The 26,893-nt window shown below is 38.4% G+C and overlaps 2 long non-coding RNA genes across 4 annotated transcripts in view; one reads left to right on the forward strand and one right to left on the reverse strand.

The window, feature by feature from the left end:
• LOC119230810 (uncharacterized) overlaps positions 1 to 26,893 on the forward strand; it is a 239,663-nt gene that overhangs the window by 185,156 nt on the left and 27,614 nt on the right. The window lies entirely within an intron of this gene.
• The window catches only part of LOC129145809 (uncharacterized), a 78,014-nt gene that overhangs the window by 16,533 nt on the left and 34,588 nt on the right, over positions 1 to 26,893 (reverse strand). The gene's annotated exons all lie outside the window — the stretch shown is intronic.

Here is a 26,893-nt window from a genome sequence, read left to right on the forward strand (position 1 = left end):
GGAACGATATCAGCTCATCTTTGTCTCATGGAACTTACTAGTGAAATCACCTGGTCCACCTGGTGTTTGGAGAGAACACTGATGATCATTTCAATCTCCTTGCTTATAACTGGTCTGTTCAGGTTTTCTATTTCTTCCTGATTCAGTCTGAGGACAATTCCAGGAATTTGTTACCTCCACATTTTCCAATTTGTTGGAAATAAGATGTTCGTATTATTCTCTTATGGTCCTCTGACTTCTGTGATATTGTGCATAGGTTTTCAAATTAGCAAAGGGAACAAAGAATGCCATTTCATTGTCTTTTTGTGAGATTTTGTATTATCTATAATTAGCCATATTAAAGGGTAGAGTTCAATGGCATTTAGTGCATTCACAATGTTGTGAAACCACTACCATTTCCAGATTAAAAAATTTTGATCACCCACAAAATACATTGTGTCCATTCCCCCTCCTCCCAACTCCTGCAACTACTTAACTGTCTCTCTGGATGTATCCGATCTGCATAATTTATATAAAGGAATCACATATGACCTTTTGTGTTCATCTTCTTTCACTGAGCATGTTTTAGAGCTTCATCCATGTTGCAGCACATATATGTATCACATTTCTTTTCATGGCTGGATTATATTTCACTGTATGTATATACCACACTTGGTTGGCTTATGCATTCATCTGTTGATGGATATTTGAGTTGTTTCATGTATGCCTTGGCTCTAATGAATAATGCTGCCATCAAATCCATGTACAAGTTGCTATATAGACATATATTTTCATTTTTCTTAGATAATGTCCTAAGAGTAGAAATGTTGGGTCATATAGTAATTCTGTATCCTGTTTTTGAGAAACCACCACAGTGGCTGCAACATTTTGCATCCCTCCCAGCAATATACAAGAGTTCTTATATCTTCACACCCTAGTCAAAGCTTATTATTATTATTATTATTATTATTAGCCATTCTGGTAGGTATGAAGTGGTAGCTCACTGTGGTTTTTACTTGCATATTGACCCTCCCTTCATGTGCTTTTGGTCATCTGTATATCTTTTTGAGAGAAATAACTATTCAAGTCCTTTGCTTGTTTTGAAATTGGGTTTTTTACTTTTTTGTTTTTGAATTGTAAGAGTAGTTTATGTATTCTGAATACTAAAAAGGCTTATCAGATATGATTTGCAAATATTTTCTCCATTCTATAGATTATCTTCACTATTTTGATAATGTCCACTGATGTGCACAAAAGTTTTTATTAAGCCACATTTATCTAATTTTTATTTTCTTGCTTGTGCTTTTGCTGTTAAATCTAAGAATATGCCAGTAAAATGAGGTCATAGACATCTACCCATATGCTTTGTTCTAATTGCTTTATAGTTTTTTTCTCTTATATTCCTGTTGTTGATAAGTTTTCGTCAATTTTCATATTTAGTGAGATAGGGATTGCTCAGGGTGTTCTCAGATGAGTGCAGTTATCTGCTCAGTGTCTTCTATAAACTATTTTTACAAGGACTATATTCCCTTATCACATATAGTCACTCACTGAAGTCTTAACTCTGTTATCACAGCATTCAGTGGCCTTACAGAGAATTCCTTGAAGGCACAGATGACAGAAAGAGAACAAGAAGGAGGAAGGGAGGGAGGTAGAAAGGAAGGAAAGATGAACGTATATGTTTTAGAGCTTCATGAATCTAAAAGGAAGAAATGTACATGAATTTAAAAGGAAGAAATGGACATGATTTCACCACCTCTCCCCCTGGTAATGGTACCAGGGTCTCTGCTTCAGTCAGAGATGGTTGAAACAATGGTCAGCTCTTGCGCTGGTACCTCAGTCATCTGCCAGGCAGATCAAATGTACAACCCTGATTCTTTGAGGACAAGGTGCTTATTGGTCAACATGGTAGCCTAAAGCCTTAGGGAACACGGCTGCCATCCCCACAGCCACCTGCTACAGGACTGGGGGATGGAGGATGGTAGCTTTTCTATACAATGCAAAATTCACCAAATTTGTCAGACTTATTAAGTACTTCTCTGGACATTGTCAGCATCTAACAAGACCCCACATTTCCAAAATAGTGCATTCTAACTATTAATTCCTTTTCAATAGATTTTTTTCCAGTGAAGGAATTAATTCGTAATGTCTCCTACTCCATCACCTTCCATAACACACATTATTATCTTCACTGCCACTCTTTTTTGTGTGTGTGCAACTCAAATTAGTTTTATATCACTTCTTTGCAGCCTAACAAACTTCCTTTAGCATTCCTTATGAGGAATGTGTGCTATCAACAAACACTCTACTTTCAGCTTTTGTTTCCCTGGGAGTATATTTATTTTTCCTTTAAATGAAAGTTTTGCTGATTCTTGGTGGACATTTTTTTTTCTTTTATCATTTTAAATATGCTTTCCTATTGTTTTCTGGCCTCCAATCTTTATGAACAAAAGTAGATATCTCTTGGAGTTTCTTCATATTTCACTTTCAAATATTTCACCATGATGTGGTTTGTGTTTATTCCACCTACTTAGCCTCTTAGATGTGTAATTTTTCTCATTAAATTGGGGGGTTTTCAGCTATTATTTCTTGGAAATTTTTCTGCATATTCTCTCTTTTCTATCTAGTACTTCCATCACATGTACTTTGATTTGTTTAATGGTGACCCACATTGATTTAATGCTATTTTCATTTTTTGTTACTTTTATTTTCTGTTGTTTGATTGCATAATCTCTGTTGATTCATCTTCAAATTTGCTGATTCTTATTTTCCCTTGTCATATAAAATCTACTTTTGAACCCCTTTAGTGATTTTTTTCATTTCTGGTAGACTTTTCAACTTCAGGATTTTTGTCTCATTTTTATAACTTCTATCTCTTTCTTGATATTCTTTATTGAAGACACATTGTCCTATACCTCCCTTTAGTTCTTTAGATATGTTCTTCTTTGATTCTTTGAGCATATTTGCAATGGTTGCTTTAAAATCTCTGTTAAGTCTCACATCTGGGTTCATTTAAAACAGTTACTATTACAATGCTGCATTTTGTTATTGTTTTTAAAGGTCACACTTCTGCCACTTTAAATGTCTGGTATGGGCCTCCTCAGGTTGCGAAGCTGCCCACAGCCTCTGCAGCACTGGTTCGATCCCCGGCCACCGGGGGTGAGGATCCCACATGGCACGCAGACCTCTCCTGCCGCCCGCTGCTCCAGTCAGCAGTGTACTTCGTCAGTCTGCCTGCTCTGCTCTCCGCTCTGGCTCTGGTGAATTCTCTCACCCTCCTGTGCTTCTGACTGTACCCAGTGCTTGTATAAACAAACAAACAAACAAATGAATAAACAAACAAACAAACAAATAAATAAATAAATGATTTTTTAAAAAAAGAAAATTGTTCTTTAAAAAATAAAAAAATAAATGTCTGGTAAATTTGCCATTGAAAATTGGACACTTTAAATAATATATTAAAGCAACTATGAATAATGACTCCTGTTGTGCCCCTGTCCTGTAGGGTTGATATCATTGCTGTTGTTTTCCATGTTATTGATTTATTCATATAATTACCTGGCTAAACTAAATGTGAAAGCTGTGCAGTCTCTGTATAGTCCCTCCAAGTGTGTGGCTACTGAAATCCCTCTCAATGTCTTTTTTTGCTTTTTAGCCTGGCTCTTTAAGGATAGATTCTAGATTGGCATAAACTACTTACTGGTCAAAGGTTGTGTTTAAGCTCTGTTGGTAAGTAGATTTTGCTTTACCACTGAAAGTACTAACAACATGGAGGTTATTATCATAGGTGAATGAGTGTACATTTCCCTCTCTGTTCATCCAGGGACTAGTAGGTTGTATTTTCCCTTTCACTCACTCCCCAGAGTGTAGACTAGGGAATACACAGAGTCTTCCAGATTACCAGGGCTATATGTGATTTTATTTTTTATTGAGGTAACACTGATTTACAACAGTGTATATGATTCAGAGGTTTAGAACTTACTCAAATGTAAGTTACCATTTCCCACTTCCAAGATCTCTCTACCATGGCCCATTGGGCCCCCTCCTAGAGTTAGGCAGAGAATAGTGACCTGATTCTCCCTGGACTAATGTTCTGAACCACTGCACAAGAGCTCAGGATGGAAAGGGAGTCCTACTTCTTCTGGAGTGACAGCTCTCCCCAATGAGCTGGCACTGGAGAGGGAGGAGTGGTAGCCTGTATTCATTTTGCCTTAACTCTCCTGACACAGGAGTCTCATTCTATCAGGAGGCTGCTCGAGCATGATCAGACTTCGACATTAGTGGTCTGCCCTGTAGGCTCTGTCTCACAGATGAAGGTTAGGTGGATGAACAGAGCCCCAGTCCTCTGTGGATGAACAGAGCCCCAGTCCTCTGACTTTTTGGGGAATGATGAGGAACGCTGGCACCCTGCTCCTCCATGATGGTGCCATTGATATAGCTGGGAGGGGTGCACAGAACAGATGCCAAGAGTTGATATATTTACATGAATGAGTATTTCTCTATTTACTGTGTACCCTTAAAACGATTTCCAAAGAATTTCTTGATTTTGTGTGTACATGTGTATTTCTTCAGCTAAATAATTGTTTGCTGAAGAGAAAGTTTGCTGTGTTCCTCATATTATTCCAGAAGGTAGTTTCCTGTCCTAGCTCTTAAATATCATCCGTGAGCTAATGATGCCCATGTTCCTATATCTAGTCCAGTCTTTCATATGGACAACAGACTTACAAATTTAGCAGACTACTTGTCATCAAGTGGTATTGCTTTCTCTTTCTTAAGAAATGACTACTATAAGTCTCCTTTATCTTAGTAAATTAAACGACCATCAATCCAGTTAATCAAACCAAAACTCTGAGCTCTGAGCATCAGCCTGGGTGCCTTCCTCTTACCAACCACATGTAATCAATCACCAAATTTCATTAGTTCTATTCATCAAATATGTCTAGAAATTGCTCGTTTCTCTCTACTTCTATGCTAATGCCAAAATAAAAACCACTCCCCCTCCTATCTATTAATATAGCTTTCTAATGTACTCCATTTTCATTCCTTCCTCTCTTCCAGTAGTGCCTCCCACCACTTCCAAAGTGATCATTTATGTATAATGTTAAAATAAGTCCTGACACACACGCTTGCTACTGGCTCCAGCCCTGTGTGAACTGGCTGCTCTTCACCTCTACTCAACCTTATCTGGAGCTGCTCCCTCACCTGTTCTGTTATAGTCATACTGTCTTTTTACAGGTGCTTTCTTCTACCTGGGATTCTCTCTCTCTCTCCATATGCCTTTGCATGACTGGCATTTCTTCTCTTCTTTTGGCTTAAATGTCACCTCCTCTCAGAAGCTTTCTAAGTAACTTTTCCTGTGCCATACCCTTCATTTCCTTTGTAGCTCTTGACATAAACTATGCATTATTTTTTTTAGTGATGTATTGTCTGCTGTTCTTCTAGATGGTAAATTCCAGGACAGCAGGAACCATAGTTATTTTGTTTATCACTCTGTAATAAATACCTACTACTACTGAAAGTAAGAGGTCCTGCTTACCAAGCACTGAATATGCATAAGGGTCTGTTCTAAGAGATATATGAACATATATGTATATAGGTATAAACACACACAGATAAACACACTTATGCATTCATTTGTACAGATATACACTTAATATATACACATTTATATATACATATGTATGATGGATATATATAATCCTCAAACAACCCTATAAGACAGATCATTTCATTATGTTTATTTTAGCTGATTAAACTCAAACATAGAGAGGTTAAATGACTTGCCCAAAGTCACACGGTGAGTGAGCAGTTGAACCAGACTGCTCCAGAGTTCATGCTTTTAAACATTTCAGTCCCTTCTCAGTGCAGTTCCAGGAACAAAGTAGGCACTCAGTTACTATTTGTAGAATGAATGAATTTAAGAAGTGAAATAAAATGATCATTCCCTAAAGTAAAGCTGTCCAACAGAGCTACGGAAATTTTCTGTATCTGTGTTGTCCCATACAGTAGTAACTGATCAAGTGCTGAGCACTGAAATGACTAGTATGACTCGGGGACTGAATTTAAGTTTTATTTTATTTTAATCAATTTAAATTTAAATAGCTACAGATAACTATTGACTACCACATTGGAAAGTGCAGGCCAAGACTTGGAAGTAGTATTACTTTTGATGCTTTAACGTTTATATAGTTTTAATGAATTTAACTCCGAAGACAGAATACAGAATTCCCTTTTGCATTTCTTTTTTTCCTAGTGCCTTCCGCCCTTGGTTTTTCAAACATCCTTCATCCTCCCACTTTATTTCATTCCAGCCTGTAGAACCAAGCCTCCTCCCTCAAGTATGGCTCTAGCAAAGCCATTTTCCCCACCCCCTCAACAGTACCCTAAACAGCCTGCCAAAAGATTTTTGACTAGTCAACAAACATCAAGAGCCTACTGGGACAGGACACTGGCCCGGGTCCTGGGGAGGGGTGGAGGGAGACATGGAGACAAGTTAAATAAAGTCCTTGTCTAATAGTGAAGGGAGTCAGCTAGACTGCCCCTCTTGGTGAGGAGAGTAGTGCTGGGGCAAGGCTGAGTATCTATCTAGGTCTGCAGTCTCAGCTTTCCAAGCTGGGACCAGAAATTTTTATAAAATAGAACCTATTCTACTCATGCATGGATCCCAAGAATAAACGGCTAGAACTAGTTGGTCTTTCAAAATCAACCTTATGGCTGGATATAAGTATATAAGAAAGTCTTACTGATGTCTAAAAAGAGACAACTGGCCTGCATCAAGGGAATGGCTGTTATATTTCACACAGATGACCTGGCTGATGGGACATGGATTCATTTTTTGAAACACCACCCCATTTTTTTTAATGCCAAAAGAAACAATACATAAAATTCTGACAGACCCAAATATTAAAGAAGAAAAAGAAAGTGATGTATATGAATCAATCAGCTTGTGAACAATTACTACTCATATTCTAAACAGTATCCAATAATCCGGGGTAGTGAAATGCATTTCTTTCCTCCCACTATTTGCATACTTGGAATCTCACTTACATTGTATGTAGGTTAGGGCAAAAAGATGTTGCTTTGTTTGGATTTTGCTTCTTCTGTGGAATCCATTATAAAGCAATGTGCTTTTGTATGTCAAAGAGCAGAAAGGCTCCACTTCCTCTTTTCAAAAGGATTTGGGCAGAAGTCAACTACTGTATTTATTCCATGCAGCTCTCCCTTTGATTACTAGTGCTGGTTGTAGATGTCACAGAAAAGCAATGAATTTTCTTGCTTTCTATCTTACAATGTGTCTTACAGTTTCCTGCCTCTAAAAGTGAAATTTTCAGTCAGACATTTAAATATCACTCCAGAAACAGGAAGCACTAGGCACAATAATAGATGATGCCCAAGTGCTTCATTTTTCATCCATATATCTTTGCACAGATGGAGGGACCATGTATTTGACTTTCCCCAAACTTTATAAATTTTACCCTTTTTAATAAAAGCATTTCATTAAATGAAAGGTCAAATGAGAGTTCATTGCAATGCCTTACGAAGACTCTTCTAAATTACATCACAGGTCAGAAAACGAAAAAGGAAACAAAATAATTACTTCAAGTAATTCCAACAGTCCCAGTCTGCTCTAGACTGATGGAAATATCACCTAAGAAATTAACTCCCTGCTTCTAAGTTAACTCAACACTTTCCAGCAGTGTCCCTGAAAACACTAGTTCCAGGAGCTGAACCACAGAGAAAGCATTCCATAAATATCCTAAGACCAACAGGACAAGCAAAATGGGTGGGTTGTTTTCACAAATATTTTCAAACTTCCCATGTAAATATTTTCAGATCATCTACCTCACAGATAAGAAGTCCTGAAGCAAGTCTTAACACAAGTGGGTCTTAGACCAAATTCAGTCAAACAGGAGCACATGGAGAGCAAATACGTATCAAAAATGGAAATGCATTTTGTTCCTGTGAGGTCTGGAAGTCCCTAAAGGCTGACTTTAGGGTCTTGCATAAATAAGCCCCTTACATAAAAGGCAGGAACAGTCCTGAGACAGGCTGAGGGCACAATCATCTGGCAACTGGAGCAGTTGAATATAGGACTGTGTCAAGTGACAGAGGCCTCCATGAAATGAAAGAGCAGAAACTGGAGGGCCAAAGAGATGAGGTGTGAACACGTGGTTTCCACACCTTTTTCATGGAAAGGTAGGGCCATGCAACCATTCTATGTCATTTCTGACCACCACTCATTTAAACAATTAAAAAGCATTTCTTATTTCCTTTTTACAAATTAACAAAACCTATGGTGTAGATTATAATAGTGGCACTCAAAATGTAGAGTAACTACCTCTGTGGTTAGATTCTTACTGAGGGTTCAATTCTAATGCTAATTTTTCCTACTGGAAAAGCAAATAATAGTTTACACATATATCCATCCACATAGGAAACATGACCCTATTTATGTTACTTATGCTAAATGCTTACTAAAATGTGTAGCAACACAATGAAACAAAAATGCAAGTTTACATAAATTTGGATATCCTCTTTTTTTTTTTTTTTTTTAAGATTTTTTTATTTATTTATACAAGCACTGGGTACAGTCAGAAGCGCAGGAGGGTGAGAGAATTCACCAGAGCCAGAGCGGGGAGCAGAGCAGGCAGAAGGACCGAAGTACACTGCTGAGGGGAGCAGCGGGCGGCAGGAGAGGTCTGCGCGCCATGTGGGACCCTCCTCCGGTGGCCGGGGAGCAGCCGGGGATTGAACCAGCACTGCAGAGGCTGCGGGCAGCTTCGCAACCCAGCGCTCAACCGCTGCGCCACCGGGGAGGCCCAAATTTGGATATCCTCTTGAGAATTTACAGAACTCACCACCATGCTAAAGTTTCCGTAAAGTAATGCAAAAATGAAAGCCTGGCTAAATACAAACATTTAATTTTAAAAGATTTCAACTATTTAGTTTTGGAAACATAAGCATCTGAAGAAAATAATGATTCAGTGTTCATAGGCATTTTTTTAAATTTAGATATTATTTCCAAATTGGATTTTGAAAAAGAATTGGTGTTAGACTCATTCCAAGTCTCCAATCAACTCTTCGTATATAAATAAATGGACACTGTTTCATAAATCATTCTCTTGTGTGACAATGATTGTGTCTCATGTGCAAGGACATTTTCCTTGGAGTCGAATATCCTTTGTCTAACATGGTAAAAGTGAGCTTTTGGATCAGCAAAATGAATAGGTCATAGTATAGCATATACCAGAAATGTGATATGATAAGAATATCCATTATTTACTCCTCAATAACATAAGACAAAAATATTTACACTATCCTGTTACAGGAGACTGATTCTCTGAAAGAGCAAACAGTTTCTAGAACCATTGAGCAATTAAGTAGCAGCGTTAGGATTACAATATAGAGCAGGCCTATTCAAAAGTGTGAACTCTTCACCATCATACTATGACAGATCCTGCACCTGTCACCAACCACTTGAGTTCAGCCTCCTCTGAATCAAGGCTTCTGCAGCAAACCAGTTGCCCTCAGCCAGGGCCAACTTTGTGGGCCTATAATCTATGCAATTGCACAGGACCCTCTGCTGGGTTTAGTGCTTTGTTCTTGCTGTCATTGAACACTTAACTTTGAACAAGGAACCCTACTGTTGTTTTTTTTTTTTTTTCCTAGCAAGCATAATAATCTAAGAAAATCCTGTGCCCAAATTATATTGTAAGCATTTTTTTCCCACCACAATTCTTAATACCCCTTTGGCTTTTTCTCCCCCTCATAGTCCCCCAACCTCAGAAACCTTACTTTTAGTGTCTGCTAGTATTCTTAAGTATTTTGCTTTGTTGAATATTCAACTATGAATTTCCACTGGGAAACAGTCCACTATTTGGACAGTGTACTATTCTATTCATAATTTCCCAGAACTTCTATAAATGGGAATATTTCCTCTTTCTTTATGGCTGAATAGTATTCCATGTTGTGGATATACCAGATCTTCTAAATTTAATCTATCAGTGGGAACTTATTTTGTTTCCATTTCCTAGATATTGAAAATAATACTAAAAAAAAAGAAAAAAAAGAAAAAAGAAAAGAATACTATTTCTTTTTAGGTTATCCCAAAGAGCTCTTACACTGTCTGAATTTTTTTATTTCTCTTTTCATTGTTCTGTTAATATATTCTACACCACTGTGCTTTCAAGCTCACTAATTTTTTAAAGATTAATTTTTAATTATTTATGCATACAAGAGCTGGGGTGTATATCAGAGGTACAGAGGTGCACCTCACCAGAGGGGGTGGTGAGAGGATTCACCAGAGACAGAGCAGGGAGCAGAACAAGTGGATCCACTGAAATACATGCTGAGGGGAGCAGCGGGGAGACAGAAGAAGTTTGCTGCACCATGTGGGTTAGCTCCCTGGCTGGGAATTGAACTCGTGCTACAGTAGCTGCCAATAGCTTCATAGTTCTGAAACTTAACCCATTGTACCACCAGGGAACCCAAGCTCACTAATTCTATTACTTGAGTTTGTCTACTGTTGAGGTCTCAATTTACTTTTAATTAGGTGATAGCACTTTTAGATCTGTTAGTTCTCGTGGTAGCAGCCTCATGTTGCTCAGTCTTTACTGTGTTCCTGTCTTACTTCATCCATTGTTTTTTCTAATTCAACAAGAGTGGTTATAACTGTCACCACGAACTCCTTAGGCATATACCACAGTTCTGCTGGATAGAAAAATTTCTCAGGGTTTTGGGTTTTTTTTTTTTCCTTCTTTTTTTTTTTTTTTTTTTTTTTGGTATGAGCCCTACATCCTTATTTTGCTTCACAAATTATACAGCCAGTGCCATCCACAGCAGATAAGCTGTAATTGACACAAGCTTTAAAAGTCACATAGAATTCAGCCTAAATTGCTGCCTAGTCTGAAGGAAAGTTCTAGAAACTAATTCTGGCACATATTTTTCAGTCCTAGTTGATGAAAAAATCTTTTGCTTTTTTATCTACCTGAAAACAGATAACCCCCCAAATTTCAGTTTATTGATTTCCCTGGGGACAGTTTTCAAAACTCATAAACATGGCAGGAATTTCCTGTCCTCCAACACATGACCCATATCTATAGATTAAATGGATAAGAAACAACAAACTAGTTATTTGTTATTTGTTAGTTATTTGTTGTTATACGGTCACAAATGATTGGTCATAGTACTTAGTCATGATCAAGGATGCTCCAAATATCTCACACTCTTTCACATATTGGCAGAAATTATTGGTTATATAAGACAGAACCATTTCTATCTCCCTTTTCCTCCTTGCCCTAAGGAGACTGGAAAGGCTGGACACTTGCTTCTTTCCCATCCACCTTTGTACCTAAGTATCATCCTGTGAGACAATTCTAACCAGAGAGATGGAAAGGGATCTCTCCCAGGAAAGATTTTCTCTTTGTTAATATAAGGAAAGTGCCACTATAGGAAAATATCTGATTCCTTGTTCATTTTCTATCTTGGTGTTATTTGGAGCTACAATAGCCATCTTGTGACAATGAGATTAAAAATGCATGAACATGAGGGCCTCCCCGGTGGCGCAGCGGTTGAGCACTGGGTTGCGAAGCTGCCCGCGGCCTCTGCAGCGCCGGTTCGATCCCCGGCTGCTCCCCGGCCACCGGAGGAGGGTCCCACATGGCGCGCAGACCTTTCCTGCCGCCCGCTGCTCCCCTCAGCAGTGTACTTCAGTCCTTCTGCCTGCTCTGCTCCCCGCTCTGGCTCTGGTGAATTCTCTCACCCTCCCGTGCTTCTGACTGTACCCAGTGCATGTATAAACAAAACAAACAAACAAATAAATAAAAAAAAACATGCCTCTATTAATAAAAAAAAAAATGCATGAACATGAGATGCCAACAATTAAGATGGTAGAGTAGCACCTGCCAACCAAAGCCGTTGCTCCCCTGGTTAACTCACTGTTTAGATTTCTGTTATCGTGTGTGTGTGTGTGCGTGTGTGTGTGCATGTGCACGTGCGTGCTTTTGGTTTTTTCACCCAAAAATATTCTTAACTAAGCACACAATTTTGCAAAACCTTATTTCTTGCAATAGAGACCAAGCCTTCTGGGGAAGACCCAGTTCACTGGCTGTCATGGGGTATCCCAGACTAAGTCCTCAAAGCACCTGGGCCTGCCCACTAATATAAAGTCAACTCATGAGTACCTTGTGCTTATTTATATGCCCACCACTAACCTATGCACATTCTATGGCACTGTCCATATCTTACCATGCAATCGAATGCCTAGCACATAACCTGGCACCAGCAGTTTCATGGAAATTGTTGAGTAAATGGATAAGGAAGTATTCTGTCATTTTACTCAGTGACAAAATGTCACCCAACTTTTTTTTTTCCTTTTGTAACTGAAAAAGTTTACTTAAAAAAAATACATACCATTTGAAGTTTTGATAGGTAATGGCCTAAAAAAAGTGTGGTGGGGAATAAATTGGGAATAAATGAGTAAATTAAACTGATGGGGTTCTACAAGGCCACATTGATCCTGGCCTGTTATGGCTTCATATGAGTTGGCTACTAGCTGGCCACTCATGGGCAACTGTAACCTATTTGCTATCTACAAATCATAGCAGAAAATTCCTTGACTACCTAAGGAGTACAGCCCATATCACAAGGCAGGCCTGGGAATGCCCAGGCCACTGTTGACCTGATTATGTGATTATCTCCATGGTGGTCTCAGATAACTCTGCCTGTGATAACATCATACTTTGCTGACGCAAATGTCTCTTGACATATGTCCTCTTCCCTGTCCCTCATAAAATTTGTGCCCCATTCCTATCCCACCCTCTAGACCTTATTTCTCATACCGTTGTTGCATGATCAGCTTTTACTAGCCTGTATGCTTTCAATTGATGGCGCAAGAACTTCTGCTCAAGTAGCAGAGTCTTGCCTTGCAAACCTGCTCCACAACTGCTGTGTCCCTCACCATGTTCCTGCCACAAAGCGACAACAAAGTTCCTGTTGCAACAGCCTGTGGCCATAGAGGTCAAAGGCAAAGGCCATTGGTCCATACTACCTGGGCTTAACTCAACTCTGTCACTTGCCTAGTGTCTTTCCTTTCTGAGCCTTGATTCCCCTACTCCAAAATAGGTTGATATCTAATTCAGGAAAGTTTTAGAAAGATTAAATAAACAAGAAAATGAAAACATGTAAAGTGCTTAATATAAAGCCTAGCACTTAGGAAGTACTCAACAGATTTTAGTTATTATTGCTTTTCATTTCAGAAGCTAGCTAAGTCGATTCTCAAAACTTTCAAAGCATTATACACATCTATTAGCTAGCACTTAACAGACAAATGGCATACACTTGGTAAAAAAAAAATTAAGTGGCAGGTAGCCCACCTACTAAAATTATCAAAATCCAAAATACTGACACCAACCATTGCTCATAGAGATGTGGAGCAGGAACAACTCTCACTGCTGGTGAAAATACAAAATGGTACAGCCACATCAGAAGACAGTTTGGTGATTTCTTACAAAATTAAACATACTCTTACCATATGATCCAACATTTGAGCTCCTTGGTATTTACCCCAAAAGGCTGAAAATGTATGTCTACACAAAAACCTGCACTTGGATGTTTATAAGAGCTTTATTCATAATCATCAAATCTTGGAGGCAAACATGATATCCTTTCGTAGGTGAATAAATGGTGCTGCAATGTGACTATAAAATATGATTTAGAGTTACAAAGGATATGAAAAGTTTAAAAGGACTATCAAGCCAAGCCATGAAAAAACATGGAAGAAATTTAAATGCATGTTACTAGGTGAAAGAAACCTATCTGAGAAGGCTACATGCTGAAAATTTCCAACTCCATGACATTCTAGAAAAAGGAAAAAATGATAAATAAAACTTTCAGTGGTTGCCAGGGATAGTGGGGAGCAGAAGATGGATGAAAAAAGAAGATGGAGGATTTTTAGGGCAGTGAAAATACTCTGTATGCCACCATAATGATGGATTTGTGTCATTAGATATTCTCTCAATGTACAAGAGTGAATTCTAAAGTAAACTGTGGACTTGGGTTGATTATGATGTGTCAATATAGATTCATTTTAACAAATGTACCACTCTGATGGGAAATGTTGATAATGGGAAAACTGTGCATGTGTGGGGGCAGAGAATACAGAGAAACTTCCTGTACCTTTCTCTCAATTTTGCTGTGAACCTGTAACTGTCCTAAAAACAAAGGAAAAAACCTCTCAGATAGCCAAGGATATTTTCTGAATAAACAAACTGATGACATCAGGCTGCATACTATGTCAGATTTGGGGATTCTATGCTCCAATGACTTGAAGTTCCCTCAAACTCCAGGGGTCTGTCCAAGAGTAAGTGAGTTAATCTCACAGTTCCTGTTTCCTTCACTTTAAAATGGGAATAAAAAATCATACCTTTCATACCCCTCATAACAAAGTCTGGAGGGGTGAGTGGATTCTGCCCCATGCCTCACACTTAGCACACAGTCCATAAATGTTATGATGCTTAAGGAATAAGTACATTTTATTAAAATGTCCCATTTTAATGTCTGAGGCCCTTTCTAAACTTGGTAACATTTAGCTATACATTGAGCATTAGTCAATAGTGGAGTGTTTCCACTATCTGATTTACTGTGAACCTTAACATGCTAAATACATAACGCATGTCATGTCACTTCTTGTTTAATAAAGCAAATTACTCTGTACAAAGGCAGAAATTCTCATTTTCAAATTCATATCTAATTATCTCCCTAATGCAACTTGCAAATTGGATCCAAGCAAATCATGCCTGCGGTACCTGCTCTGGTGAACTAAGATGAACTGTGGGCACATTCTGAAGCTTGCCAGAGATGTGACCTATGGTGGCAAAATTGTTCTACGTGTTTCCCAGAAATGTTAGAAGCAGCTCTTCTTGTCTGCCTGTAATTGTAGACCCTGTCCTTTCCATGATTATGAAATGACAAAAGTGACAAGCTTTTGTGGAGGTTGAAGAGGCAAATGGGTGCCAGTGTGAGATAGAGAAAATTCTAAGAAATATTCATGTGGGGTGGGATGGTCAATAGCAAGAACCAAGGCCTCCCTGAGGTTCGGGTGGTACAGACAGAAAAAATTGGGCTTGCCAGGTGAACATTTGTGGGCAAGGGTCAGATATCTTTTTGGCAGATGACAATGTTGTCATCAGTGGAATCCCATTTATTCTAAGAATAAATTTAGAATTTCATTCTAGGAAAACTGGGCATAAAGAAGGAATGGAAAACAAAATCCATACAAGAGGAAAATCATAGAAGGACATTTTTTACTCGCCCATTTTCCTGCAATAATATAATATCTATTGATTTCAACACCTCAGTTTGATGAGGGAAGTCTCCCTGTCCATTCCATTTCCAATACATGGCATTAGTCCATTCTTCTCAGGTGCTACTAATACCATCCCTCACTGATTGGAATCCAGTTCAGACCCAGAACTGGGAATTGTCAGTTTTAAATGAAACATTTTGGAAAGTCACTTTCTGTCTGAAAAATCATTTTGGTAGGATGTGAGCCCAGGGCTGCTGGAGTTACCCAAGGGGAGCTGCGCCTGAGGAAAAAACAAGCCAGAGGGGGTGAAGGAAGTAAAGAGAGGTGACTTTGCTGGATCACTTATTAAGGCTCGACAAGAGTCCAAGCAAGGATGTCCTGGACTTCAGAGTTACAAGAGTGACGAAATTCCCTTTTTTGACTAAGGCAGTTTGAGTTTGTTTCTATTACTTCTTTTTTTTTTTCATTTTTTTTTTTTTTAATAGAGGCATGTTTTATTTATTTATTTATTTGTTTGTTCATTTGTTTTTGTTTATACATGCACTTGGGTACAGTCAGAAGCGCGGGAGGGTGAGAGAATTCACCAGAGCCAGAGCGGGGAGCAGAACAGGCAGAAGGACCGAAGTACACTGCTGAGGGGAGCAGCGGGTGGCAGGAGAGGTCTGCGCGCCATGTGGGACCCTCCTCCGGTGGCCGGGGAGCAGCCGGGAATCGAACCGGCGCCGCAGAGGCTGCGGGCAGCTTCGCAACCCAGCGCTCTACCGCTGCGCCACCGGGGAGGCCTGTTTCTATTACTTCTAAATGAAGAGTCTGACTCATTACTGAAGCAAAGGGGAAGTCACATCGACTTAGAATATTCAGCACTCTTTCCTCAACTACCAAGTCTCTTTAATGTAACCTTCATATTGTTCTACAGTGCTATTATTTCATAATTCTCTATAGAGTCAGGATATTTGCTCAACAAATAGAATTCTACACACAGAACAATGCAGCAGAATGCTGGGACATCAGAGCTATTCTGCAAACGTGCAACATGTGAGAAAAAATTAAAACACTTTCAGAGAGTAATAACCACACGGCCTTGTTCCCCTAGTGAACTCTTGCAGCATGCACTCCAGCTCACATTCCTCCATTTAGTAATCAGGCTAAAAATAGTCTTCCTGCACAATTTGGGTAAAGAATTAAACACACTGCTCAAAGCTTCTGCACCACACATTTCCAGCAATCTCCATGCTGGACTGTCAATATCCGAACCCAGTGGAGAGAATACTCTCAGAGAATTCAGCCCACACACCCCTCCTGCCATCCTGTCTATTGGGAGCAACCCACTCCAGTATCTTGGTTCCTCAGTATCTCAGTGGTCACTTTATTACACAAGGGTGACAAACCTCGTGCTATAGAGAGGTGGTACTTAGAAGATGTACAAATTCAAGTTGGTTTTCTCCAATTCTACAGTCAATGTGTTACACATGATCATTTCAGAGGTGATCTATTTTCAATTCTTATAGATTGGCAGTTGGGAAAGGGCTTCTAATGCTGGACTCCCAATGTGACTGAGAGAATCATTATCTTGCTTGTGTTATCCAGAAGACGATTTCTGGAGTTAACACTTACTGTGTACCAGGTACCATGTTTATTTCATATGCACTGACAACTGAATATTCATAAAACCCTGTGATAGAGGGTCTACTGATGTCTCCAATTCACAGAGGCAACAGATGTTCAGAGCAGTTGAGCAATATTCCCAAGACTACACATTTGCTAGATGTTAGATTCAGGGATAAATTCTAGGGCCATTACCTCTACTTCTCAAAATCCATGTTCTTAATATCTACTATATTCAGACTCTTATGAGAACAATGGTATTTTATTTAGGAATGAGAGTGTTTGTTTGTTTTTTATAATGGAGAGTATTTAGTAAATTCTGAAGGTAATTTATTAGGAACAAGCCTAACAGGAATACACAATAATAATATTCACTTAGCGCATTCACTGTGCCAAGCATGGGGATAGGCAGAAGACAAGAGGTTCTGACCCTGGCCTCATGAAGCAGCACTGACAGAGAAGCAATGAAAAGGAAGGCCATAGGGAAACTGAGGGTTGGAGAGCCGGGTACTGCCTTTCTGCCATCTGCTCTGCTCTGCTCCCAGTTGGCAATGGGCATGTGGCAGAATTGATCACCCTTTGGAATCTCAGTTTTCTAATAATAACAGCATAAGATTGGGTTCAAGGGTTTCCACATGCTCCTGTACCCTGTTCATTTGTTGCATTTCAGACTTTCTTCCTGAATTCATGAAGGCTAAGTTAGGTAGGTAGACAGATGAACAAGCAGTTTTCAAATTGAGCAAATTATCAGGAAAAGTGGGGCCTCCTTAAAAACAAAGACAAAGTTCTAGCTCCTTAATCAGAGAGGTTGATCTAAGAAATCCTGAGTAGGACCCTAAGATCCGCACTTTTAATAAGTTTCTTGAGAGATTCTGATGTAAGAATTGTGATTTAAAACTCTGGAATTCAAAACATTGGTAGTATTTGGCAGCTTATCAGAAATGCACATTTGGGTTTCACCCAAGAGTCACCAAATCATAATTCACATTTTACCAAAGTCCCAGTTCATCCTTATATCCTGAAGTGTTTCCAGCAAGGGGCTCCCCTTGTTAATCTTGGCACATGCTCAATATCTACACCAAAGAAACAACAGCACTCCATATCTACTTGTTATTAATTTTTCTTATGGTAGATTTTCTTAACCAGGAGAGATCTATAATTTTGATTCAAAAAGGCATCATCTGGAAGAGTATTTTTCAAGTTAAGTTTGGCAGAGCCCTAGACTTCAGTCCTCCAGGGCCACCTGGGGGTAGGGATTGTGTGAGGCAGCCTGGACTAAACTGGCCTCCAGGCTACAAATTCTACATCAAACAGAACTGCTCTACTTTGATCAGTTTTAGAAACTGGAATTACAGTTTAATTTCCTTTGAAAAGAAGGTTCTGCTGCCTTTTTTTCCCCCTCAGCCAACATCATGCTCCATGGTATTCATCAATACCATTGGTACCTTACTCATGGTACCCTAGAAATGGGCTTAGGGAATGAATTTGGCTGTTTATTTATATTCTTCCCTTAGGAATACAGAAATGACCTTCAAAATGTCAAAACTTGCTCCTGTTCCCAGTAGGACTGTTAAGTTCCTTTCGTACGCTACTTTAATATGCAATGACCAAGAAAGAGACTAATGTGGAAAGTTCTGAATTTGGCTCATGTGCCATCCTTAGTTTGTCTTCTAACAAAAGTTCCATGTATCTTTTCTTATAAACCAAAACATTCCCACCAGTCAATGGCAATTTGACCTTTAAGGTAAATATACACAGGCAGATCTTTCTTTAGACCAAGGATGTATTTTGGGGACATCCTTAGTGATGTTTTGAGTGCTATGTGAGAGAGAACACAGATGTTCAAAGTTTAAAGTGAATGAAGTGGACTGAAGCTATAGACCCAAAAAGCTTGAGGGTGCGTTCTATGGACTTTTGACACACCACTGGATATAGCACACTCCTGTGGGTAGTAGTGGCTTCTCATGGGTAGGGAGGCTCGAGAATTAGAGTCTCAGAATTTACTTAATAAAGGAGTCACCAGAGGCTCAGGAATAGATAACTTCAGTTTTAGTAACACCTAATGAGTGATTCTCAATTGAAATGCCCATAATAATTACCTGGGGAACACTGAAAAGCTTTGATGCCTGGGCCATACTCCAACAAAGTACATCAGAATCTTTTGCAACAGTGGTACCCTAGATGGTTCCAATATGGAGCTGAAGCTGAGGGTCACTTTCTAATGCATGTGATTTGGGCATGCTGGAGGGTGGTCCTGTAAGACACAGGCTCACTGACCCTTCCCCTCCCTCCTCCCTTGGTACCCTTCTCCTGCATCAAGATGATCATACATTCAACCAATGTTTATTTACTGGAAATCTGTGTACTCATTTGGAACCATAATTAGAAATTCAACAATTTTCCCAAGTGGGGCTAGCAGTATTACCCATATTGAAAAAATAGGTATGAATAGGTGCTATAAAAAAGATAAAACAGAGTGCTACTGTAGTAACGTAGACATAGCCTATGTGAGAAGGTGACACCTGGATTTGGGGGAGGGCAAAGCTACAGGAAGATCTGGGCATAAACCTTAAGCAGAAGAAATATTACATGCCAGTACCTCCAAGTGGGAAAGAGCTTGACAAGTTGAAAGAATAGATTAAAAAGTCAGGGTGGCTGGAGCAAGGTGAATGATGAGTAAAAGTTAAAGGAAATGTGATCATCACTATGACCAACCACCAGGGATGGAGGTGTTCATAGGTCATAAAGCAGAGTGGAAGAAATAAGTTGATAATTAACTTGGATGGTGAAAATGTCTACACAAAATACCACACCAATCACTGAACAACAGTATATTTTAAAATGGTATTTTTGAGTTTTACTTTTTGTGTGTGAGCTCAGGGAAGAGACATAGTTGGTGCTCATCCTTGGAGACACATTAGAATGACCTGATGTGAGAGGGGTTCATTCAAGTTGTATGGTGCATATTCCCTCTTCTCCATGGTATGATTCTCTTATGCCCCCAAGAGTGTGACCTCTACCCATGGGAAGCAACTACTACCCACAGGACTGGGCCATATCCAGTTGTGTGTCAGAGGTCAGTAGTATGCACCCTCAGGATTTTCAGGACTGTAGCTGCAGTCCTGTTCACTTTAAACTTTGAAGATCTGTGCTCTCTATCCCACAGCATTCAAAACATGACCAAAATTGAATTCATCCTTATTCATAAATAGGCTGCTATCTCTTCCTATAATTCTTATGTCATTTGCCATGGACAGAGGGCAGTTGAGACTGGATCATCTGATGGCTTCTTTTCTCACATGCTTGCTCCTTAGTTGGGATGGTGAGAATGGCTGGGTGGAAGTTTTCTGTTCTCGTGTCTAACATGAACTTCCTCATAGCATAGTGGTCACAGGGTTGTTGAATTATTTATACGGCAGCCCAGTTTCTCCCTGAATGAGTGTTCCGAGAGCCAGGAAGTAGAAGCTGCATGTCAATTAAGGTCTGGGCTTGAAAAGAGTCACAGCACCATTTCTTCCATAGCTTCCTGCTTACACATTTTCAAAGGGAGGAGTCATAGATTCATGTCTCAAAGGGAGAAACGCTGGTAAATTTGGGACCAAGTATTGTCCATATAGGTGTTACAGCATACAGCATATATACATATATCTATACGCACACACACACACACACAGGATAGAGTATCTGGTAGATATTAAGTTATAATCTTTCCACTAGAATCCACCGTAACAGGAACTAAATGCTTATAAATCTTATAGTGATATATTCCAATTTATTCATAAATTTGGTGGAAGATCAAAAAATATGGGAAAGAGTGATGAATGTAAGCATTGAAAAGAAACATTAACTTCACTGTTAGAGGCATGAGTCATCCTCCACTTGTTGGGCACCATAGGAGTGCAGGAAGTTGCTGTCAGAATCCTTCCAATGCAATCATTGTGAGGTCGCACAGATGAGGGGGCAACCAGGGAGACTCATCTCATTGCCAATGCAGTGTGTTCTGAGTGCTTTTGTGTGAAAAGATGGCACCATCAGCAGGTTTCAGGATGTGGCAAGTGAGTCAGTGAGTCATCAAGTGAGATCACGACTTCTCAGGTTGTGATGCCTGCAGTGTTGGGAGAAATTTAACTGTCCCAGGGTACCATCCCCTCAATAAAAGATTAAAGAGGTTTAGTCTCAGGCATACATCAGGAGAGGAGAGAACTTGATACATCAACTGTTTATACAAAGTAGACTTGGATTCTTTTATTTTTTTCTCAATTGTATTATTTTTTTTAAGTTACAATGTAAATTCTCCTGATCCATGAGCATGGAAGAGCTTTCTATTTCCTGTCTTCGATTTTTTTTAACAATGTCTTAAGCTATTTCACTGAGTAGGTCTTTCATGTTCTTTGTTAGATTTAACTTCAGGTTTTCAATAATTTTTGATGGTACTATAAATGGCACTGTTTTCTTGATTTCTTTTTCTCCTGGTTAATTATTTGCATACAGGAATGCAACAGACTTTTGTAGATTCATTTTGTAGCTTGACACTTTACTGATTTATTTTTATTAATAGTTGTATAGTGGCGTCTTTTGCGCTGTCTGTGTATACTATTAGGTCATCTGCAAATAGCGATGGTTTTATTTTTTCTTTTCCAATTTGGATAACTTCTAAATATCTCTCTTGAATAATTGCTCTTGCTAGAAACTCCAACATCATATTGAACAGTAGTGGTGAGAGTGGACTTTCCTGTCATAAGCCTGATCTTAAAGGAAAATATTTAAGTTTCTTAGAATTGATTATGATGTTGGTTGTGGACTTGGCATATGTAGTCTTTATTAAGTTGGGGAGTATTCCTTCTATCCCCATTTTATTAAGACTTTTTATCACTAATGGATATTGAATCTTGTCAAATGCATTTTCTGCATCTATGGATAATACATAGTTTTTTACTTTCCTTTTGTTGATATGAAGAGTTTCATTAATTTGCTTATGTTGAAGCATCTTTCCATCTTTTCAGAAATTCCCATTTGATTCTTAGTATTGTTTAATTCAATTTGCTAAGATTTTCTTGAGGATTTTTACCTTTTTGTTCATCAGGTATACTGGTCTTTTTTTCTACCTGCTTTTGGTATCAGAGTAATATTCGCCTCCTAAAATGTGCTTGGGAGTGCCCTCCCCCCTTCTGTAATTTTTGGAAGAATGTGAGGACAGGTTTGGTAGAATTTACTAGCAAAACCTACCTATTCCTGGGATTTTGTTTTTTGGAGGTTTCAGTTTCCTTGTTTGTAGTAGGTTTGCTCTGGTGTTTCTTCCTGATTCAGTCTTAGAAGGTCATATATTTCTAAGGATTTGACCATTTCTTCAAGATTTTCCAACATGTTACATAAAGACATTCATAGTACTCTCTTAGGAATCTCTGTATTTTCTGAGATATCTATAGTAACTTCTCTTTTGTTTCTGATTATCAGTTTTCTCCCTTTTTATTCTTTAATGAGTCTAACTAGAGGTTTGCTATTTTTTTAGAGAACCAGCTTTTAGTTTCATTGGTCATTTGAACTGTCTTACTTCTACTCTACTTATTTCCATTATTTCCTTCCTCACGCTGGCTTTGGTTTCATTTTTGCCTTTTTCTAGTTTCTTAAGGTGTAATGTTAGACTATTTGAACTCTTTCTTCTTTCTTAAAGTAGACCTGATTTTGCTATATATTTCCCTCTAAGTACTTTTGTTGCATCCCATAGGTTCTGGTAAATCATATTGTCATTTTTAGGAGACTTCAAGTACTTTATTTCTTTTTAGATTTTCTCACTAACCCAATTATGATTCCATAGTGTGTTGTTCAATCTCCTCATAATAGAGGTTTCTCATGCTCTCTATTAGATTGACTACCAGTTTAATAACACTGAGATCAGAGATGTTTCATATGATTTCAATCTTCATGAATTTATTGACACTCGCTTTGTAACCCAACATGTGGTCTATCCTGGAAAATGTTCCATGTGCAATTGAGAATTTGTAATCAGGTTCGGGGAAGTATAGTGTCCTAAAAATATCTAGTAGGCCCATCTGGCCTAATCCCTCATTTTAGACTATTGTTTCCTTATTGCTTTTCTGTCTGGTTAATCTGTACACTGATGTAAGGGGGGGGTGCCAAAGTAAGTGGGGTATATAAGTTCCCCAAAAATATTATGTTGTGAACAATGTCTGTTTGCAGGTATATTAATAGATGTCATATATTTTTGTGCTCCTTCCCTTGGTGCATACATACTGATGGGTGTTATATCTTCCTGATGTATGGGTCCTTTCATCATATAGTGTCCATCCCTGTATCATTTTTGTTAACTGAGCATTTATTTTTATCTTATATAAATATTCTCTCCCTGCCTTTTTTGGGGGGGGGGATCCCAATGGATTGTAAGATTGTTTTCCAACCATTTACTTTGAATCCATCTTTATCTTTGGGGCTCAGATGTGTCTTCGGAGAAAACAGAAAATTGCTCACCCTGTGCCTTTTGACTATCAACTTCAGTTCATTTACATTTAGAGAGACTATTGACATGTGGGTATATGCTATGGCCATTTTGTCTCTTAGGTTTCTAGTTATATCTATATCCATATTTAATTTTAGTGTAGCTGTCATATCTGTTGCAAACAATATAATCCCATATATGTGTGTATATATGTGTATGTGTGTGTGTGTGTGAGAAATGGGTGCACATGTACCCTTAGATTATTACTGACCATTTGTGGTAGTGTAAGTATAAGAGGACTTTTCTGAATAAATTGGATCAGTTATGGTGTAGTCATACGATGGTTATGCACAAACTACATGGATAAAGATTATTTATTTAGCTAAATAAAACAAACCCCAAAATGTGTTTCTACCCCTTTAAAGTTTCAAAAATGTATATTTTATGGTATCAATTCATATTCAGTAAAACTAAGGGAGAAAGAAGGAAATTAGCTACAGAAAAGCCTGAAGGGGTTTTGATGAGGAAGAGCTTATAGGCTTCAGTCAGTGACATTCTTCTGGTTCAGGGTGGTAATTACATGTACTCTTTTTTTTTTTTTTTTTGTTATTGTTCCTGTGGTAAAATATACATAACATAAAATTTACCATTTTGACTATTTTTAAATGTACACTTCCGTAGCATTGAGGACATTCATTGTTATGCAGCCGTTGCTGTTTACTTTTACCACTATTCAACTGTAAAAATGTTTTATGTACTTTTTGTGTTTGTTATATAGAAGAAGTGAAGCAAAATAGCATAAAGTCGAGAGTGTGTGTGCAAAGACTTAGTTACAAGGCATTAACCACAAAACTGTTTATAACAGAAAAAAAACACCCCAACACTGAGCCACTACTTTGGATTAGAGGAAGGGGTGAATTAAATATATTATTACATGCAGAGTCCCAGAAGGGAATTCATGTAACCTTCGGAAATGATATCATAGAAGACAATTTCATGGCCATAAAGACAACTGAGAGCTATAATGAGGTGGAAAAGCATGTTTTTAATATATTGTGCAAAGATATTCCCAGGTTTTAACATAAACTGAATATTTATGCAAGGAAAAGACTGGAAAAATAAAATGTCAAATATGATTCTATTTGGGTGGTATTTTTATGAGTGTTTTTTGTTTTGTTTTGTTCATTTGTATAGTTTCAATTTTGAGCAATGAATATGGATTATATTTTAAGAAAATAAAAAGGAGACAAAATATATTCTATTGGGAAACAACAACAAATAAAAGGCTTAGGGATCTCAAAATGGAAATAAACCCAGCATTATATAAAAATGTAGCTGGAAAACACCTGGGATCATACCTGCTCCTATGAGTCTATTTGAATATAAAATGTCCCTGCCAGTGACCATCTATCTGTGAGCTAGTCTCCAGAGTCCTAGTTCACATAGTAAAATCTAATTCTGGCTGTCTACTTTGGAAGTAGGGCAATATGGGAATGAGGCTATCCTCTGAGAACAGTTTTCTTCTAATTAAGAGGAAGTGAAAATCCTCCAAATGTAACAGGGAGAGTTGATAGATCATCCTTCAGTTCTCCTCCGTCTGGTCTGCTGCCTCTTATGGAAACCAACACCGGAAAAATGAAATGTGCCTAATGTAGTAAATGAGGGCAGTCTTTCACATGATACAGCACCAGTTCCCCATAAAATCTTTGGGGCAGTGAAACAAAAGGCAGTAGTCATTGCACTCGTATCTGACTTTATACTAGGTAATAGGCACCTGAAGAACTAAGCCATGTACAAGTAGAGAGGACTTCACATTACACAAATATTCTCAATAGCTTGGATGAGTTTACCTTGTGTATACTTATCAGCTCCTCAAAATGGAATTTCCCAACTGGCAAGTTGTTGTACAATGGATTTCTCCATTCTATTGATACCCTCAGCCCATGGGGCTGTGGCCTCCAGTCTGAGAAAATGCTTAAAAATTGTATAGAGTAGAAGAACTCCCAGAATATTTTATGTTAGTTAGGGATAATCAAGAAACATTAAATGGAAAAAAGATATAATAACCCATTCATATTACAAATCCATTAATAATCCATTAACATGGAATATCTTAAGATTGTTAATACTAATTGTTTTTAATAGATGTGCTGTAAAATAGAGGTCAGATGAATCTGGCAAAAGTTAGAGTGTACATTGTTTCAGGAATACACAGGATTTTTTTTCTTTTAAAGGTTTATTTATTTATGCATACAAGAACTAGGATACAGGCCAGAGGTGTGGGGGGGGGGTGGTGAGAGGATTCACCAGAGACAGAGTGGGGAGCAGAACAGGCAGGCTGATGGAAATAGACTGCTGAGGGGAGCAGTGGACGAGTCAGGAGAGTTCTGCCGCACCATGTGGGTAGCTCCCTGGCTGGGGATCGAACTCGTGCTGCAGTGGCTGTGGATAGCTTCATAGGCTGCATCTTAACCCCTTGTGCCACCAGAGAGTCCACTACATAGGACTTTTACTTGACTAAAATGCCTTGTGATTCTCCAAAAGTAGATATAGTGTGGAGTTATTGTGCAAAACTTATTTGACCACAGACTATATCATCAAAGGAATACACTTTGGAAATTGCTTCCAGAAAGTAATCCTTCTCTTGCTGCCTTATCCACACAGGAGACAGTATGATCTTCTTTTGCACAGACTTCATCGAATGTGTGATATAGATTGGATTTATCTCTGCACAATGTTTCAGTACTTTCCTATCTGATGATATGGTTGTCCCCACACTGACTTTTCTGTGTATTTATGGCAAATGATAAACCTGATAAAGCTGAAACAGCTAACAAGTATCAAGGGCTTTCATCAAGCAAAGCTAGTTCAGAGTCTTTGCAAAATGACCTCCCAGAACTCAGACATAGTCTGTTGCTGGAGCAGTTAGTGCTTCGCCAGTGACCACATTTTCTTTGTTTTCAGTGCATTTTCTTTCCCAAGAGCAAGCAAGCAGATTGGTTCAAAGAAATGAATAGAGGAAAATGTAGAAATACCTTAAAAATGGTATCAGTATGACTCTGCCAAATAAATGAAGAATAAAAGCACAAATTATCTATGTATACTTGCATGCTCATCACACATCAGCATTATTCTTTATGGCATTCTTGATTTTGCTTGAAAATAATGGCATATAAATAGTCAGAGAGATTGCCCTATACATGGAATTTAGGTAATTAGGACCAAACTGATCAAGAAAATGGCTAAGAATTATGTAGTCTTCCTACTTAGTGTTTTTTTCTAAGCTTCCAGGTAGTCTTTTATTTTACCAGAATGGAAACTCCAGCCGTATGAACAAAATTCAAATGAAGTCTACATGCCAAGAGAAATAGAACTTAGCATTTACTCTCTTCCCTGCTTCCACTTGGAAGGTGTATTCTCCCCGAAGAAATACATTTAAAAGAACATAAAACTTACTTTCTATTTTTGGCCAGAAGCAGAAAATGAAAGACAATGGGGAAAAAATATTAGCTCAGCTTTTCCAGACTTGAAATAATGTGTGATTTTTGCTG

Source organism: Talpa occidentalis, unplaced genomic scaffold, assembly GCF_014898055.3.
Source record: "Talpa occidentalis isolate TD23 unplaced genomic scaffold, MPIMG_talOcc4v2.1 talOcc4.10, whole genome shotgun sequence".
In the NCBI taxonomy this organism is placed as follows: Eukaryota; Metazoa; Chordata; class Mammalia; order Eulipotyphla; family Talpidae; genus Talpa; species Talpa occidentalis.